Source organism: Astatotilapia calliptera, chromosome 14 (genome assembly GCF_964374335.1).
Source record: "Astatotilapia calliptera chromosome 14, fAstCal68.1, whole genome shotgun sequence".
NCBI classification, from domain to species: domain Eukaryota; kingdom Metazoa; phylum Chordata; class Actinopteri; order Cichliformes; family Cichlidae; genus Astatotilapia; species Astatotilapia calliptera.
This window is the reverse complement of record NC_137435.1, coordinates 18,918,584-18,932,261: the sequence shown is the minus strand read 5'-3', so window position 1 is coordinate 18,932,261 and position 13,678 is coordinate 18,918,584. Positions and strand designations below refer to the sequence as shown.

Below are 13,678 nucleotides of genomic sequence, written 5' to 3'. Positions count from 1 at the left end.
TCACAACAAAAACTCTAGTGCGAGGGAAAACACACACTCTCAGATTATTAGACAACACGATGGCACTGGCTCTCACACCTAGAGTACATTAGTGTGATTGGACAAAATGCATTTTCTATTCCTAAGCAGTATTTCATGATAATTTGACAAAGTGAATGCAATCCTTTCCATCAGTAGACTTTATTTATAACAAAAAGCAAGTTCTCATTATCATTTCTTCTACAAATAATTCAATGTATGTACAGGTAATGATAACGTGCATTTTTATTTAGTGGTGATTCAAGCAAAATATTAAGACAGTTAAGTTACAGGTGCCGTCACTTTCAGAGTATGCAAACAGGCAACGTAGCATTGCGGTCGCGGGGGGATGATGCATATGAAAACTCAAACAATTGAGATTATTTAAAAAGACATATATTAATGTAATGAAGTTAATGACTGCTGTATGTGGGATGATGTGATGTACATACGCATGCATACTCTTGTAGTATGATATCTTTTAGCAACATGACACTTGTTGCCTCTTTTTCTACAAAATTATTAATATTGCGGAAAACTTCTGGAAAAAAATACAATATATATGGCACCGGACCCTTTAGATTCGATTTTCTCTGGCTTGTGTGTGTGAATGCATCATTTGATTTCAAAAAGCTCAAAGCCACAATTCCTCCCCTGAGAGAAAACCACAGCCAGTGGAAGGAGTCTAGACACTAAATCTTTCTGTGACCTTTATGCAACCAAAGAAACAGCCTTGATGCCATATATCCACACATGCAAATGCACATCACCAGCCTCAGGCTCTCTATTCTCCAGCATTTGGTGAGAATGGGAGAAGTACAAAAGACCAAGTAACAATAAAGAAGGAAATCAGGCTGAAAACACAACTGGAATGCTTTTTTCTTCACCTGGGACTTCAATCTAGCATCGACTGTGCCCTTCATAGGTGGATAAACTCTTGCCAAACTCCCACCAAAATCATCTAATCAAATACGGGTGAAGCTTTTAAACCGAGAGTTGAGCTACACGCCTCTGATTGTAACCAAACACAGTGATATAGCATTTAATAATATATCCTCTAATATCAGATGAAGTTAAACACACCTGTTTTTTTTCTTCCTTTACCCCAATCTCACCTCTCTCTTTCTTTACCCAACCGTGCACAAGGCGATAAACGAAACGAGGGCTGGCATGCTCCCTGGACATTTTAATTAGCTGGTCTTTAATTCAGCCTGACCCCCTTTCAACTTTGATCAGTCGGCGGGTGCTCTGATAAGGACCTGTCACTCACTTGCAAAGAGCGGGGTTATTCAACAGCAAATTGTCTCTTTGCAATTTGCAGATGCTCTCTTCCTGTGCTGTCTTGGAGGAAGCGTTCAGAGCTCAGTGAAAACTAAAAGCCCAATGAGAATGGAAATATAGCACGTGATCTGTCCTTATTCATCGCAGCTCTTCATTTACTACACCACCACAGACGTGGACAGGGCTTGAATGCAAGTGCATTCACCTGATTAAAACAAGTCCAGAGTTTCCCGGAGGCAAAATTATTGTGTATTAGTGTTACCCTTCAGTCCCGTAGGCGAACATTGTGTTTCATTTAGCTTAATAATGACACGAGGCTTGGGCTTGATGAAAACCAGCTAAGAGCAGCGATGATAATAGAAACTAAATTCTGTATTTATGTAACACTCAAAGTGCTAGAAAATGTCTGTGGTGTTTCTGCAGACAAAGAGCCTAGGGAGTACTTATTTCTTAAAATACCAAAATCAGCCTTATAGCTCCAAATAATATCTAGCTTTAACAGTATGCATCCAACATAGACGCAAAGTGGCAGACACAAAGTTGTGCAAGAAAAAAAAACCCTCATCTCTCGATGCACGCTAAGTCAATTTACTACTGTGTGCTCCATTCCCTTGACAGCAAAGAGCACAGCAGATTGAAACGCCCTGTTCATATTTGCCATTTCTATTCATTAGGCTTTTTAAAAGATTACTTTTCTAAATTGTATTACTTAGGCCAATAATCATGCATAACAATAATAATCATGCAATGATTTCCTGAACCATCACCTTCCCTACAACGTGCTCCTGCTAAAAAGCATGAAAGGGTGAAAATGGTGTTCTCTACCAAAGCATCAGTTTTTTAGCAAGAACCATAATACGTTTAACCGAGGATTACGCGGGCATTATTGCTGGGAATCTAAGCTTCTGAACCAAGCTGAAGCCCAGATTGTGGAGCCGCTAATGGCCTCTAACCAGGCTTAAACAATCCATTATCCACAGAACAAATGGAACACAGCATTGTTGGGTTTTTTGTCAACAAAAGATCAACATCAGCACCTCTGGCTTCATGTCACCGCATTGTCACGTTCCAAGTCTGACCTCTTCTGCCCTATTATTACAAGACTTTTCAGGCAAACTGGTCCCATTTATTAGCCAGCTTACTCTGTGACAACAGCCAGTTTCTGTGTAACTCTGACTCGAGGTCTCTCCAAGTTGTAAATGGGATTGGAAAGTGTCCACAATAGCTGAAACAATACCACCCCTCACCACACACCACTGGAGCAGGCAGTACCGTCTAGCCTGTCTACACGCTGCTGCCCTTCAGTCTTGTGCTGATCATATCTGGAGATGCTATGGTGACTTTGCCAGCTACACTCACTCAAACTCCTTCTCAACCTCTTCTTCTGTTTCTAATATCCGAGGTATCATGTCTCTCTCACCGCCTCTGTTTCTCTGTCTAAATCCTCAGACAGTCTTGCCTTCTCTCTGTCTCCAAACCCGTCTCTCTACTCCCTACTATCTCTTATTCTCTTCTGCTGTGCCTCATAGCTGTGCCTTCCTTTCTTCTAGCTAGCTTTTATTTGACCTCTACTTAAAACTCCTCCATCTCTCGCCGTCCTTCTGTATTTCTGATCCCAGAAACCTGCACCTGAAATCGATATTCTTTCCCATTCAACAGGCAGTATGGTAACAAAAAGTATAAGACACGATCATTGACTGAAGGAAACATGGCATGAAGTGAGAGAGAGACAGACAGACAGAAACTGAATGTTTACCAGCAGATTTGTGCCACTGAGTTTAACAGTGAATCTTAATTCCTTCACCAGATACCAGAAATTACAGTGCGCATTCATGACAACTGCTGATGCAAGTGGCAGAAAATCTTATGGAGGTTGTGTATCATGGGTTTGGATTTTCCAATTATGCACTACTGTGTTCATAAAAAGCCAAGCAGCATCTCATAATGCAGACAAAAATCAATGCTTCATGTTCCCCGGCTGCACAAAAGGGTATGCTTTGTCCTTTTTAGCATAAATGATGTGTGAATGAATTGCAAGCATAGTCTCTAACATCACATGGTCCAACAAGAGTGCCTATATGCATATTTTCCACACCCTCCATTGCTAAATGCCCAAAAATACCAAACCTGGGTTTGGTATTTTTGGGCTTTGAGTTTGCATATTTTTGCCTCGTTAATTGTTATAAATGTTTTCAATGAATGCAGATTAAACTACTTCTTCTAATTCCTATAACAGAGTTGTCTATTGCGATGAATGCAGCTCTATACATCTGTTACTTCTGACAGCTACTCACCGGCCAGATGCTGCCACTGATTAAGCTCAAAAGCGCCAAAAGCCACCCCAACCTTCGCCCATATGTCACTCAATTCTAATTAAGATGGTTTGGTCTTAATTAAAGCAGCACCTAATAAACAAGGTTTTTATATTTCTATTCACACTTAGTTTGGGACTGTTTAAAGGAGCAGCACAGTACATTATGCATTTTTTAAAATATACACACACCAGATACTTTATTAGATACACCTTGGTAGTACTAGGTTGGACTGCCTTTTATCCTTCAGATTGAAATGATCTGAACTTTTTGACATAGTGTGTTATCCTGCTCCAAGCAGACATGAGAAGATGTGGTCGTAAAGGGAAGGACACAGTCAGCAGCAATGTTCATATATGCTGTAGCTTGTATAAGTTCCTGAGTTGGTACTAAGGGACCCAAAATGGACCAAGATAGTATCCCCCACACCACCACCTGCCTGAGCTGCTGATACAAGGCAGTATGGAGCATCGATTAGTTGTAATGAGTGGTTATATGAGATGCTCTCACCTTCCTCTCAGCTTGAAGCAGCTGTCCTTCTCAATGCATTTTCACAGAGAACAGCTTCTCGTGGGATATTTTCATTCTTTTTAAGCCCTAGAGTCGGCTGCGTCCCAGCAGATCAGCAGTTTCTGAAATACTCAGACCACCCAATTTGGCATCAACAACCATGCCACGTTTAAACCTCAGCATCTTCTGAGTTGCTGCCATGTGATGTATTGTGCAGTATTTCAGGTGCATAATTATACTATTTCTCATCCGCGTAGTTTGTCATTCAGCCAGTGTTATACTTTCTAATTCATAAGCTGCACTTCACCTTGTAAAAGATAGCTTCTTAACTCTTTCTAAACCCTTACATCCCCTCTAGGCTTTCTTCGCCATGTATATTCAATGTGCTACACAGACGAGGAGTTCTGTGTTTGAATCATGTGTTATCCGTTGTACTCTGATCTTGCTTATGCATCTTTTGTTCCCCCTGATTTCATTTTCCAGAAGAGCTGTCAGGCATGTGGACAAAACTGCCTACCACATGGTGTCGGAGTAATGAACAATTTATGTTCCGCCAGTTGAGATCCACAATCAGAAACCATCTCCATAAATTGGCAACAAAAATATTCAAACAACAATTTAAAAAGCTCTGATCAACCACAAGTCAAGCAAACACAACAACAAATAGAGGACCAGCAAACTGAGAGCTGAACTTGGACTCTTTGATATAACATGTTCCTAATGATTGATAAACATGACTAAGTATCACAGTATAAGTTTCATCATAACCTTGCCTGATTTAAATTTGACCCCTTCAAGATCATCTACTCATGCACCGAAGGACCACTTCCATTCCTGCCCATATTTTTTTACGTCACTTCCTAGTAGTCTGTTATGACCACTTGTACTGTGCATGCTGCAGTTTTACCATGGACTTCAAATATGTGCAGGGTCACTGGTTTTCATACAATAGTTTCCAGTTGACAAAGCCACATTTTCAAGCACTCCTTATTACCATTTTACAGTATAACTCCTCCTTTCACTTTTTTTTCAAACAATCTTTTCAGTTTTAAGAAAAATACACGTCTCTGTTTTCAGAAAAGCACATGGACCTGATGCAAATGAAGCCTCCGATCTCTTACGAATGGAGACCAAACACTTCTTCTGCTTTGTCCTCTCTGCCCTCACTACCATGGATAAAATAAGATTTACCGCAATTTTCTTTCCATGATGTCTGTGAACTGTTCTTCACAGAAGTAGAAAGGCCTAATTAGGCAATCCCACATGGACCCTGAGCTTTAATCACACCCTAATGTTCACAGCCTGGTGCTCTAAGGGTAAACATACAAAAGGCAGACATGGACTTGCACACACAGATCTATGCCTTCCTTTATAAAAGGTTTTGCTTCTAAAGTGTCTTTAAAACACAAATTGAGTATTACAGGCCCTAGCTATGCATTTTAATTTATTTTACAACTTACAAGCATACAATGGGAACAATTTCAAAAGATAAAAAGATCCTTGAGGTTAGCAAAATGGTAATTAGCCAATCAAAATCTTGAGTCATAAAACAACAAAGGCTATAACAACACCAGTTTGCTGAGTTTTCCATGAAGAACTTTGAAAATCCTCCATGATTTGTTTTCTGTTTGAACTCCTATCACCATGCAAGACGTGACGCAGACCATATATAACCATAACTATATATACAAGTTTCTGGTATGCTTGTGACCAATGAATTTTAAATGCAAGCATTAGCGATTTACTCATTTTCTTCAGAATTAAAAGACTGGGAGGAGACACAAACAGAGCCTTCCCAAAGGTGTGCCAGTCCCAAAGCCTGGATAAATAGGAGGGTTGCATCAGGAAGGGCATCCAGAGTGAAATCAAGCATGCAGACACATCTGCTGTGGGAATCCCTTTTGAAACAAACGAGAAGCCAAAAGCGTCTGTAATCATTAAAGTATTTACTAAACAAAAATTGGTGACATCATGTATATTCATTCATTAAAATTCAGAGTTTCTTTTCCAACAGTAACAAGCTCAACACCAACAGCACATATAAAGAAGCCAAATGGCATTCAGGCTGGATTGGCGCTATGGTCAGCTTGGACATCCCCAGTAACTTCTTATTTGGCCTCCAATATACTAGAGCTGTCTACCAGAGTTCTTGTACCTGTCTGCCTCAGTAATCTGCCAGGGAGCAGACAAACATCAGTGGGCCTTATCTCTACTTCTCAGGAGCAGCCAGGGAAGGAGGCAGGTAGCCCAGAGGCAACAGAGACAGGAGCAGACTGGTGCAGGCTCGTGAATTCAGTCAGCACACAAATAAAAGCAGTTAATCAAACGCAGGCATACACAAACATCTATACACACCACAGACATGCCAAAGCACATAAAAGGTATTCTGGAAATAAGGAACTGAGCGCTATTTTATATCTGCTAAACTTAATGCACTGAACCTGCTGTAGTGTAGTCCCAGAATAAAAACGTGAAGTGAAAATGAGCTTAATAGGTCTTAACGAGCATGACGTACAAGAACTAGTTCAATATTTCCAATAATAGAGAATGGTGTAGTTGTCACATACTGAGTGGCTAAAATGCAACATTTTCACCAAAGATTCCACAAGTGGGCAGTGAAATTGAAACCATATGCTCAATCCACTTCCTTTGAGCCAAAGTCAATAAAAAGTCAAATTCTGTTAGTAGTAGATTTCATGGGGCACTCGAGCCTCAAAGAAATTCAATGTCTGTACAGCACACTGTGTGTTCCAGCATTTGTATTCACAGCAAACTGGACCTGTGGGAGAATGTGGTGGCTTAAAAATATGAAAAGCGAGTCCTCCTGAATATGAATAGCAGTTTGGTTTTACTGTTACTGACACACATAAGAGTTAGTAATATGACATAGGCTAAATCAGTGTTCTTATTTTTGGACCGTGCCTACATGTGTGGGTGTGCACATGTGGAGAAGAGGATTTTTTTCCTTGCAATAATTGAAAAGTTTCAAATGGAAACATGTTATTCAACGTGCTTTCAAAAAGGCTGACTATGTAACAGCTTTTACAATCATTTTAGCGTGTGTTAAAAGGTAGGAATTTCTTTCAAATGTAAAGGATTTTAGATCAACAATCTGTGGGGTCTAATATAGAGTATGTCATTACACAAACCGTACTGAATTGGTTGTTGATCCAAACTCATTTAGCTGTCTTCTTATGACATTTCTTTTTGGTCTTGATAGTGTACAGCTGTCAGCAGAATCCTCCAGATGATAGTGCATCCTTTCCTTTAAGCAAGTATGACAAAAAATGACAAAATTTCCCAGGGGAACCCACCCAAGGGATTAATAAAGTTTTATCTTATCTTATCTCTTATCTTATGTAGCAGAGGTCATGGCGAAAATAGAGGGGTGGCCCTGCGAGGAAAGAACAGAAAGTCACTACATGCTTAAGTTGTCATACCCGCTTTTATGCTGTGCGTGCTTTTATGATCTGTATGTAAGACAAAAGGTTACATTCAAGTCGCTGGCACGCTGTCATCTGGAGCTTTGTTTACTTGCTCAAAAACAAAGAGAATTTCAGATGGGACGTGCTTGGCACCATCACCCGACATTCACAAAGGTGCGTCAGGTGTTCTGTTGTAAAACTCAAGTAGCCTCTTTTAACATTGCATTGAATCTAACCGAAAAGGTCGATTAGCTCACGCAAAACTGTTAGATCACACTTCATGTAGCATCAGTATTCAAAGCCACACTGGACCTCTTTCTAACTACAGAAGCCAATATTTTCTTTTAAATTTTAGTGTTACTATCTTGAGGTACAGAAATGATAGAGTTTGTTCATAAAAAAAAGTTAAAATGTAATTACAAATGAGTTTCTCTTTCTATTGTTGGGGGGGGACTTATAGTATGTACTAGTGGTGCAACGGATCACGGTTGATCCGTAATCCCAACCGATCCCAACCGATCCCACTCCCACTTTTTTTTGCTGATCCGAAAATTGATCCGATCCGTGACTTAAAACCGTGATCTGATCCGAACCGTGAGATTTTTGATCCGTTGCACCACTAGTATGTACTGTCTAGTAACTGTAGCCAGCGTGTAATTAAATCCAGAGCCAAAGAGGAACATTTTGCACAGTAACAACAGTGAGTATCTCAGAAAAATAAGTCTGTGAAGGTTCTCAGTCATCCAGGTCATCGTAGTCTAAGGAGCTTGGCAAGAAAAGTGTCTGGACATCCTTGAGTTGCTTGAAGACGTTTCACCTCTCATCCGAGAAGCTTCTTCAGTTCTAAGGTCAAATGGTGGAGAGTCCCAGATATAAACCCAGTGGGAGTTTCCCCCCAAAAGGGACAATGGACCCCCTAATGATCCTCTACCTAATCACCTGAGCCAAGGTGTGAAAGCGGGTGTGGGTCACAATCAGCCATGGTTTCGTGTGAGCTCATTGTGAAACCTGGCCCCACCTTATCATGTGATTTCCTGAGGTTGGATGGTCCAGGATGTGGGCCACTTCACAAGCGCATGGCACAACATAGAAGAGCCACCTCCACGGGACAAGACTCAGCAGTTCATTTGTATCTAAAGGACAAAGGTCACTCTTTCGAGGACGCCAACGTTCACATTTTGGACAGAGAGGACAGATGGTTTGAAGGAGGAGTGAAAGAAGCCATCTATGTCCACTGTGAGCGACCATCTTTGAACAGAGGCGGTGGTTTACGACACCAACTGTCTGCCATCTATAATCCAGTTTTGAGATCCCTTCCCAGACGCCTTAACGCCCACTCACATCCTGGGCCATCTGACCTCAGGAAATCACATGATAGGGTGGGGCCAGGTTTCACAATGAGCTCACACGAAACCCTGGCTGATTGTGACCAACGCCCGCTTTCACACCTTGGCTCATGTGATTAGGTAGAGGATCATCAGGGGTCCTTTGTCCTTCTTTGGGAGGAAACTCCCACTGGGTTTAAATCTGGGACTCTCCACCTTTTTTTTTTTCCGATCATGGGGCCACCACTCTACCTACTGAGCTATCCCTGCCCCCTTGACTGACTCCCCTGACTCTCCACCTTTTTGACCTTAGAACTGAAGAAGCTTCTCGGATGAGAGGTGAAACGTCTTCAAGCAACTTAAAGAAGTCCAGACGCTTTTCTTTCCAAGCTCCTTAGACAGTCCAGGATCAGGAAAACGTCTGATATAAAAAAGAGTTATATCTAAACTTGTAGCTAGAAAATGGGTGTAGGTGACGGAAGTTCATCTACAAAAGGAAAAAAGAAAAGACAGAAAATGCATTTTTATGGATTCATTTTACACGTGCGGACAAAAATGCCTCCACTGAAGAAATCTCAATAAAGTAATCCCCTTTCATGCAAACAGTGTTAAATTATAGTACAATAAGCAGCTTTGTGATATAAAATAAGTCCAGTTTTTCCTTTAGTTATTTTGCAAAAAAGAAAGTGTGTGTCACTGTTAGATTGCAGCAATCTGTTTGTTTTATTTATTCTTTTATTTTTTTCAAGGACTAAGGACAGAGGACCATACAATTTGGACTTCACAATCTTCACAAGCCCTTTAATTACAGTAATTACAGGCACTGTAAGAGCTAGTATCTCTCTAGCAGCTTGGGATTACTTGACCCTTGAACCTTTTCACACTAAAGCTGCTCCACGCTTCCTCACAGGAAGTTTTTATAAAATGAAAGCTTAGCTCCCGACAGCTGATCATCTGCATTTTCACTGCAGTCTAAAGACACTGGAAGATGAGGCAATTTAGTGCACTCTTATCAGAAAAAAAGCAATGTCTGCTCTACATTTGGGAATCTGCTCTGTTCTTGTGTCAGATCTGTGTGTCTGCGGACATCGAGCGCTGTAACCGCACAGGAAGCAGAGAGGCCACAGCAGTCAGATGAAGCTTCAGCCACATTCACACAGAATCTGGTAATGTAGCGTCTTCTGCCGTGGTTACATGGAGGTGTGGGTGTGTTTGTTTGTGCTTTATAATGTAACCTCTGCTAAGCAAGCAGAAAATAAAGTTTTATTTCAGCCATTCACACCTTTGTTCTCATTAAAGCTCTTGTTTTCCCTTGACTCTCTAGCTCACTTGACCACCATAAATCAACCATGAGGAGGGCAAGTCTGAGTGTTGTGTTTACAAAAAGGAACTTGATTTTTACCCAGAAGATGAGATTGTTGACCATGCGGAAACCTTTGGGACTGAAAAATAAAGGCCAAAAAGTTCTTCTAGTGGCCACCTGAGGTTGGACTCCAAAAGCAGGTTCATGCCCACTCATCCTGATGTTTAAATATCCAACTTTACAGCATCATCTTTACTGCCTAGTGCAAAAAGTGGTTTTGATCAGGCCTTATTGGATGTTAACAACCTCATAGCACCATTTGAACCCAATAGAGCACTTCACTCTCATACTGCTGGTTTACTTTGGTTCCTACAGTATTTAAAAGTAGAATGGGAGGCAGAGCTTTCAGCTTTCCGCTCCCAGTTTGGATTCAGGAGACAGACACTCTCTGTACTTTTAGAATTGGGCTTAAAAATGTTCTTTTTAATAAAACACAGTTAGGGCTTCTGTAGATATCCTGCAACAGGCTTGGGCTTCTTACCACGACGCATTATTTGTTTTTACTTCACTCACTGTTTTTTACTCACTGTGTGTTTATAGTACATTTTGCTTTTAATCATTACTTACTATTAATCTCTGGCTCAGTGTGTCTTTATCATATCTTCCCCCCCTCACCCCCAACCATTCATGGAAGATGGCTGCCTTTCCCTGTGTCTGGTTCTGCTGGAGGTTTCTTCTTGTTAAAAGGGTGTTTTTCCTTCCCACTGTCTCCATGTGCTTGCTCATAGGGATTCATCTTATTATTGGGGGTTTCTCTGTATTATTGCAGGGTCTTTACCTTACAATATAAACCACTTTGACACAATTGTTTCTGTGATTTGGCACTATATAAATAAAAATGAATTGAATCTAGTTTTTCTGCTTCAGAAAAAATTTGAAACACAGAGTTTGTTTCAAATTTTGGTGCATGAAATTAAAGACTTATAAAGCCTGTTAATTAATAATCTCTGTCTCTGCACTCATACATCGCATGGATGCAGCTTGCTAACCAAGTGTCTTAGTGTTTATATATTCATAGTCATAATGATATATTGACCACATAATCCAAATACGGTGATTTCTGGTTTGAAAAAAAAAACAGAAAACTCACATGACAGTGGCAAAAATGCTAATGATTAAAAATGAAAAATCCTGACACAAGCATGAAAGTGGCTTTTTGTATCTTTTATGAAATCCTGAAAACACCACCAGTAGTTTACCACTGAAACTTCGTAAAAATGAAAAAACACTACTCCGAATTAAACTGGGATGTTTTTGGTGTAAAAAAAATTAACTGGAACTTTTTCAGACCTGGAAATTTCTCAAGTTTCCAACTGAAGTTGGAGTACATCGGAACTGAACGTCTCCCATACCGTTGTGTTGCCCTGCATGTTATTTCGTGAAGTCAGATTCGCCTTTTTGTTACGCACGTTTATTTTCTCCACCCCCCTGATCTGCTTCTAATTCAGTCAGTGTTTCTTCTGCATTTTCCAGAATTACTTTCAACAACTCCCAGAGAACTTGCCTGGCCTTTGGCTTACACTTTTATTTATAGATGCAGCGAGCAATACAGCATACTAATCACAATACTAAGAGCAGAAGCGCGTTTTCTCTCGCTGACTTGCTTCTTCAACTCACAAGAGCAACACTGGGTCTTTTGGAGCTGCTGACAAAATTGGAGACGTGGGCGGCAATTCAAAGGTCTATCCTAGTGTTTACCAGTGATGTTTTAGATTGCTGATATTTTTCCACTTGAATTAACCTCTTGAACCCAGATATTACCCTCAAATAGTGCCAGTATTATAAAAGCATTTTACTTCAATTTATAGTAGACTACTGTAGAAAAACAGATTTTCTCTGCTATATGGACGCTTTGTTTAAAGGATGCTTCTGTACAAGTTTCTTATATTTGGGGACAATAACCACATGTGATGTGCAACTTTAAATTTCAGTGGAAATAAGTTTTTTTAATACAAAATAAATATTGACATTCAGCATGGTGTATCCCTCTTACACACCCTACAGCCCACAGATGGCAAAAAGACCTTAGTCTAAACTCATTGTCATTCACCATTTCCTCTCTTTCCTTTACTCTCCGCGCTGTCATTAAACAGGGCAGGTGAGTGGCGGCTGATTACCAAACATCTTTTCCTACCTTTGATCTCCTGAGGTGTGGGGCTCTAATCCATCTTGCAGCACAGGAGGCTGTCTGATCTAGGTGGTTGTGGTAGCCACTTAGCTCCTCCTCATCTCACATACACATATAGTATGTGTCCCCGGCTCTTGCAGAGGGTACACACACAAGGAAAAGAAGATGGAGCTGCTACTTACAGGCACTCTGTATGAGAGAAAGGGAGGGGGAGGGGGAGGGGGGGGGAGAGAGAGAAAGAAATATGAGTCAGAGGAGAGAAAGAAAAAAATGAATAGGTTTATTTGAAGCGCATACACACAGACCATAACCAGGTAATCTAATTAAATTGCACCGGGCATCAAAAGATGTATACATTTTTGTTTTTTTGTCCTCCTCAGGATCCTTAGGTAACTACATATTTTCAAAAGCAACCACATAATGCATTTTAAATCAGGTTTGTGATCAGGTAACTCCCATTGCAGTCCAGATATTAATGCTGAGGACATCCATTTATCTCGCATACAGTAAGTTTGAAATCTGCACAGTTTCAAAGTTCACAGTCCCAATTTGCTGATGGTCTTGTTTTACTGTTTGTCCCTTACTCAGCTAGATCCCCTTCCTCTTTATAAAGCACATCCAACATTTTTCACACTGTCACCGCACATACTTTGAGCAGCTTTGGGAGCTCATCAGCATTCAAAACAACACCTAGCACCCAATATTCCAAGACAATTTTTGCAGTAAATGAGAAAGCAAATGTCACTTCAAGATGAACATTAATCTCATGTCATTGCATTTTAATGGCACCCTTACTCAGGGGGGAATTAAACCTCTCCCCAGAGATCAACCCCAGCGCTTTGCACCACAGTGAAATTGTCGTCTTTTGTTAGCAGATTCAGTACCTGCCATGCAACTTTCAGCACACACCAACTTACCATGCTTCCTTTGAGTGAACATAAACATCAAGTCATGGAGAGCACTTGCTGAAAGCTACATTTTCTTTGTCATAAGCAGAGCTTGCAGCAGCCCACTGTGATTGTCAGAGTTCTAAGAAAATGAATTATAAACAATCTGACAGACAGTACTGCATTCAAATGACCTTTGTGCACACTTCTTTTTTTGGCTGCCCACTATAGTGGATCCATTTCCATCTCACCTTATCGTTAGCATCGTCCTCTATCATTCTAACCTTTTGCATGTCCTCTTTCACTACATCCACAAAGTCTTCGTCTTTTTCTCCTTCCTGGCAGCTCCACATCTGACATCCTTTATCCAAAATATCCACTCTCCCTCCTCTGCACATGTTTAGACAATCTCAGCCTTGCCTCTCTAAC

At 40.6% G+C, this 13,678-nt stretch overlaps 1 protein-coding gene across 1 annotated transcript in view; it reads right to left on the bottom strand.

Annotated features, from left to right (window-relative positions):
* Positions 1-13,678, bottom strand: part of grik4 (glutamate receptor, ionotropic, kainate 4) — a 372,203-nt gene that overhangs the window by 268,240 nt on the left and 90,285 nt on the right. Inside the window, exon 2 of the mRNA XM_026191921.2 lies at positions 12,369-12,551. The gene's annotated coding sequence lies outside the window, so the exon portion shown is untranslated. The remainder of the gene's footprint in view (positions 1-12,368; positions 12,552-13,678) is intronic.